The sequence below is a fragment of the Bufo gargarizans genome, chromosome 1 (genome assembly GCF_014858855.1).
Source record: "Bufo gargarizans isolate SCDJY-AF-19 chromosome 1, ASM1485885v1, whole genome shotgun sequence".
Taxonomy (NCBI): domain Eukaryota; kingdom Metazoa; phylum Chordata; class Amphibia; order Anura; family Bufonidae; genus Bufo; species Bufo gargarizans.
Genome location: NC_058080.1, coordinates 102,265,436 through 102,271,864, shown reverse-complemented (window position 1 = coordinate 102,271,864; position 6,429 = coordinate 102,265,436). Strand labels below are relative to the sequence as shown.

Sequence of the window (6,429 nt, the reverse complement as noted above, 5' to 3'; positions counted from 1 at the left end):
TCATCGAAGAATATAAAACTTTGCCCCAGTCCTCAGCAGTCCATTCACCATATTTTCTGCAGAAGATAAATCTGTCCCTGATGTTTTTTTTGGAGAGAAATGGCTTCTTTGCTGCCCTTCTTGACACCAGGCCATCTTCCAAAAGTCTTTGCCTCACTGTGCGTGCAGATGCGCTCACACCTGCCTGCTGCCATTGCTGAGCAAGCTCTGCACTGGTGGCACTCCGATCCCGCAGCTGAATCCTCTTTAGGAGACGATCCTGGCGCTTGCTGGACTTTCTTGGATGCCCTGAAGCCTTCTTAACAAGAATTGAACCTCTTTCCTTGAAGTTCTTGATGATCCTATTGTTGATTGAGGTGCAATCTTAGTAGCCACAATATCCTTGCCTGTGAAGCCATTTTTATGCAACGCAATGATGGCTGCACGCATTTCTTTACAGGTCACCATGGTTAACAATGGAAGAACAATGATTTCAAGCATCACCCTCCTTTTAACAGGTCAAGTCTGCCATTTTAACCCAATCAGCCTGACATAATGATCTCCAGCCTTGTGCTCATCAAAGTTCTCATCTGAGTTTACAAGTAGAGATGTCGCGAACATAAAATCTTCCGTTCGCGAACGGCGAACGCAAATTTTCCCAAATGTTGGCGAACAGGGCGAACCGCCATTGACTTCAATTGGCAGGCGAATTTTAAAACCCACAGGGACTCTTTCTGGCCACAATAGTGATGGAAAAGTTGGTTCAAGGGGACTAACACCTTGACTGTATCCATGGCAAAACTCCATGGAAAATTACGTAGTTGACGCAGAGTCAGGTTTTAATCCATAAAGGGCATAAATCACCTAACATTCCTAAATTGTTTGGAATAACGTGCTTTAAAACATCAGGTATGATGTTGTATCGATCAGGTAGTGTAACGGTTACGCCCGCTTTACAGTGACAGACCAAACTCCCTGTTTAACTCACAGCAAGCAATAAGGTTGGATACCAAGCTAGCCATGTCCCGTTCCTTGTCCTCACTGATGTCATTGAAGGTCTCTTCCTCCACCCAGCCACGTACAACACCAAGGGTCCCCGAAAGGTGACCACAAGCTCCCTGGGACTCCTGCTGTGTTTGGTCTTCCACCTCCTCAAAGCCACTTTCCTCCTCTGACTCCTCTTCTTCAGACTCCTCTCTCTGCGTTGCCTCTCTCTGCGTTATTACAAGGTGTGTTTAGTAGTACTATTCTTATCAGTTTAATCCCTGTTACGTCCCCTATCAGGGGACTTGTATATGGCATCGCTTTTAGGAACCGGGAGATGGAAAAAGATGCTTGGTCGGTCATCCTACTTCAAATTTGGGGCACTGCGCGTGCAATCTAATGTGCCACCAGATATGAGTGGCGTGTTAAGTAGTACTATTCTTATCAGTTTAATCCCTGTTACGTCCCCTATCAGGGGACATGTATGGAATAGATTTTAGACAACCGCAAAGAGTTGTCAATAATTGACACACTCATTACATAAATTTTATTTCTCTGTGCGTCAATCTTGGTGTAGTGATGACTGTGCTCGTGCGCACGTTTGGGAGATTGCAGGCGTTGTGGGTTTTTCAAAGTCTATGGTCGTACTGAGGTATTTCAGTGACAGGTGATCCAGAAAACAATGATTCTGCAGTGTGGGCCCATTGTTGGCCTAGTAGGCTTTAATGGATAATTAAAGGATAATAAGACGATGTACAAGAGGCATTATTGTGGGGGAAAAAACATTTCTCAGTTTTATTTACATTTGAGCAAAAAATACAAGATGTTCTGCACTGTGGAAAATCTCAGAGGATGTGGTCGCAAGGCAAAAGTGACACCTGTGCTGGCCAGGAGGATAGTTAGAGAGGTAAAAAATAATCCAAGGATCACCACCGAGGCCATCCTAGTGAATCTGGGCTCTGCTGGTGGCAATGTCTCACTGCAGACAATCCAACAGACACTGCACAATGCAGACCAAGGAGTATGCCACTTCCCCAGATAAGTGTCACCGCCAGTTCTGTGAGAAGGTCTGACAGACATCCTTCTCTACCTCTTGCATGATGTTCTTTGTTTTGGTTTCACTTTCTCATCTCATTTCCTTCTCCCAGGTATCACCTATTTAGACTAATCCTCTTTCCTTTATATTCCCTCCCACACTGCCTCACTTTGTGGTTTATACTACTTCCTGGATTGAAGTGTTCACTGCTGGAGGATTCTGCTGCTGCTTGTTCAGATAAGTCCTTTCATGTATTGCGTTTCCTTGCTGGCTTGATTCTAGGTGACCCTGACTCCCTCCGTATGAAGTGCAGGGAGCCGGTGGTTATGTCCCCTTACTATTATAGGGTTTTGAGACCCTTGTATGTGCTTAGCAGTCAGGGTGAGCTCTTAGGGTTTTATAGTCACCTATATGCTCTTTAGTTTGGAATCAAGCCAGTCGGACGTTTATTCATAACTTCCAGCTATCTGCAACATCATCCGTGACATTATAAACCGCCTTTACCGTCTTAAGCATGGATCCGGTTTCAGCCTTGATTGACCGTATGCAAGGTCTTTCACTGGAGGTAGCAGATCTCCATAAAACTGTGTCTCAGTTTCAGGTGACCGGTTCTGTTTGCGTTCATGGAGTTTGTTCCGAGCCTAAGATCTCGCTTCCGGATACGTTCTCCAGGGGTAGTGAGAATTTTGTTCGCTTTAGAGAGGCTTGCAAACTCCATTTTTGCCTACTTCCCCATTTCTCTGGTGATGAGGAGCAGAGGGTGGGGATCATCATCTTGCTGCTCAGGGATAATGCTCAGTCTTGGGCCTTTTCGCCGCCGTTGGGGGCACGGCCCCTCCAATCGGTGGATGATTTTTTGTAGCCCTAGGGCAGATATATGATGACCCAGATCGTATTGCTCTGGCTGAATCTAAACTGCGTCTTTTATGCCGGGGTAAACAGTCCGCAGAGATATATTGTTCTGAATTTCGGAGATGGGCAGCTGAAACTGGTTGGAACGATAAGGCACTCCGAAGTCAATTTTGCCATGGTCTTTTGGAGGGATTGAAAGATGCATTTACTTTTCATGAGAGACCTGCCTCGTTGGAGTCTGCCATGTCTCTAGCTGTTTGTATTGACAGGTGTCTTAGAGAGAGAGGAGAGACCACTCCTTCCTGTCATATTCAGCCCAAGGACAGTGGGGCTGTCTCATACAGTACGCAGGGGTCTCAGTCTCTCTCAATCCCCTCTGAGCAGGAGGCCATGCAGCTGGGTTTGCTTGCCTCTGATAGTAGAGGATTCAGCTCTCAGAGGAGGGTTTGTTTCTGTTCTGGGGGTATAAATCATTTGGCTAATGTTTGCCCCTCTAGGAGATTCATGGAGTTTTCTGAGGGTAATAAAAAAGAAACAAAAAGAAAAAACCCTCTAAAAAGTTTCCATTTCCTACTATTGGCAAGGTTGATGCGGAAACTGAAGGTTTGCCGTTTGCTTGTAGTTCCCGTTTTCTCCTACCTGCCAGGGTGGCGCTAGACAGCAAGAACATTGTGAGATCTTTGTAGATAGTGGAGCAGCTGTCAATCTCATTGATAATCAATTTGCTATAACGCATGGTTTCCAGGTATGCACTTTGGAAAAGGATACACCTGTTTTTGATATCGATTCCGCTCCACTTTCTCAAAGATCGTTAAAGGGCATAATTCACAATATCCGTTTGACTGTGGGTGATGCTCATGTTGAGGATATGTCATGTTTCATCCTAAGCGGATTATCTACTCCTCTAGTGTTGGAGCTACCCTGACTCACTAAACATAACCCCACCATTGATTGGCAAGCAAGGTAAATACATGATTGTAGTGACTTTTGCAGAGTGAATTGCCTCACGGCATCGCTTTCAGAGGTTTCTACCAAGACTGTACCATCCTTTCTCTCTGAATTTTCGGGTGTGTTTTCCGAGAGTGGTGTCCAGTAGCTGCCCCCTCACCGGGAGTACGATTGCTCTATTAATCTCAACCCAGGCACCAAGCTGACAAAATCATGTTTATACAATCTCTCCCAACCTGAAAGAGTCGCTATGCGTACTTATATCGCTGAGAGCCTGAGAAAGGGACACATCTGACCCAGTCACCTGTTGCCGCTGGGGGTTTTTTTGTTAAGAAAAAAGATGGTTCTTTAAGAACTTGTCTGGATTTCAAGGAGCTGAACCATATCACAATTCGTGACCCATATCCGCTTCCTCTGATCCCGGATCTGTTTAACCAGATTGTTGACGCTAAAGTTTTTTCTAAGTTGGATTTAAGAGGGGCATACAACCTAGTCAGGATCAGGGAAGGGGATGAATGGAAGACGGCCTTCAATACCCCTGAGGGTCATTTCGAGAATTTCGTTATGCCCTTTGGTTTCATGAATGCTCCGGCCGTCTTCCAACATTTTGTGAACAGCATTTAATGGGGAAATTTGTACTGGTGTATCTAGATGACATTTAGATTTTTTCTCCCGATTTCAAAACTCATAGGGACCACCTACGTCAGGTCTTGCTCATTTTGCGGGAGAATAAATTGTACGCTAAACTGGAAAAATTAGCGTTTGCGGTTCCGGAGATTCAATTTCTTGGTTTTCTTCTCTCTGCTTCTGGTTTTCGCATGGACCCTGAGAAGGTCCACGCTGTGCTTGATTGGGAGCCTCCTGAGAATCAGAAGGCTCTGATGTGGTTTTTGGGTTTTGCCAATTATTACAGAAAGTTAATTTTGAATTATTCCTCTGTTATTAAGCCACTCACTGATATTACTAAAAAGGGGGTAGATTTTTCCTCCTAGTCGGTAGATGCACTTAAGGCCTTTTCTAGTATCAAAGAGAGTTTTGCTTCTGCTCCTATTTTGGTACAACCTGATGTCTCTCTACCTTTTATTGTTGACGCGTCTGAGGTGGGTGTGGTCTTATCTCAGAGTCCCTCTCCTGCCAAATGGCGACCTCAAATTAGCTTTTGAGGAATGGCGCCATTGGCTAGAGGGAGCCAGACACCCTATTACCGTGTTTACCGACCATAAGAATCTGGCCTACTTGGAATCAGCCAAGCGTCAGAACCCAAGACAGGCCAGATTGTCTTTGTTATTTTCTAGGTTTAATTTTGTTGTCACATTCCGCCCTGGGGTTAAAAATGTGAAGGCGGATGCCCAGTCACGTTGTTTTCCGGGAGGGGGGAACTTTGAAAACCCGGGTCCCATTTTGGCTGAAGGGGTGGTTGTCTCTGCTCTTTATCCTGATTTGGAGGTAGAGGCTCCTGATCTTTGTCATCCTGGGAGGTTGTTTGTGCCACTCGCTTTATGACACAAGGTTTTTAAGGAGCACCACGATACTGTCCTTGCTGGGCACCCGGGGAGTAGAGCCACAGTAGATCTCATTGCTCGGAGATTCTGGTGGCCGGCTCTTCGTAAGACAGTTGAGGGTTTTGTGGCAGAGTATGAATAATTTTGGACTGGACACTTTTTGCTCAAATGTAAATAAAAGCTGAGAATTATTATTATTTTTTTTCACAATAAAGCCTCTTGTACATCGTCTTATTATCTTTGGGGAGACACCCATGTCATTTCCAGTCAAAAAATTACTTGCTGGTTGAATAAAAGTAACTTTAAGTCAAAATTTGCCAAGGGTATGAATTATTATTGGCAGCACTGTATATATAATTGTATTGCTTTACTTAAGTACTTTTTATTTTCCTTTTTTATTATAGACACTATCAGTTCGTTGATCCTCTATTTTCGATTTGTGATATCCTTTTTGTGTATGTGTTCCGGGTTTATAGTGAAACTAAGAAGGTGCAGGTTTTTTTTATATACATTGTATATAAGAGCCACTGTGAATCATATTATGTATCTATTGATACATTCTATATGCCGAAACGCGTTATATGAAACAATTAATTGAGTCATGAAATAAAGAAGAATAACATTTTGTAACATATCGGCGGTTTGCTGGAATTTTTCACTTGCTGAAGTGAGACAACCACCTTTAAGCATATTTAAAGATAGACAAAGCTACACCTAAATACTCTGACTTTTAGCTTGCATAAGGAGGCAGAAATTGGGGGTATAGCTCAGTGGTAGAGCATTTGACTGCAGATCAAGAGGTCCTTGGTTCAAATCCAAGTGCCCCCTTGCAAAGTTTTGACTCAAGATCCAGCAAATAAATTGCAACTAATCATAGGGAATAAGAAATCACAGAAAGTCAACATTAAATATGATGTCAACAAATTAGGTAGTGTATATTTCTGATACACTAAGAGGTATTTGAAATGAACAATCTTTTGAATTTCATGATGAAAACAGGGGAGCTTAGAGTATTCTCACATGTTATAAGGCCACTTTCAAGCCATCAGAGTTTGGACATAAATTTGTTTTATTAATATTTATAAGCCCAAACCAGTAGTGGCCTCAGAACTCAGAAAAATTTTGAAT

General features: G+C 43.5%; 1 non-coding gene across 1 annotated transcript; it reads left to right on the top strand.

Moving 5' to 3' along the window:
* Window positions 1–6,057: 6,057 nt before the first annotated feature.
* Window positions 6,058–6,129, top strand: TRNAC-GCA. Its single transcript has one exon. It is a non-coding gene; the product is annotated as a tRNA-Cys (tRNA).
* Window positions 6,130–6,429: the final 300 nt, after the last annotated feature.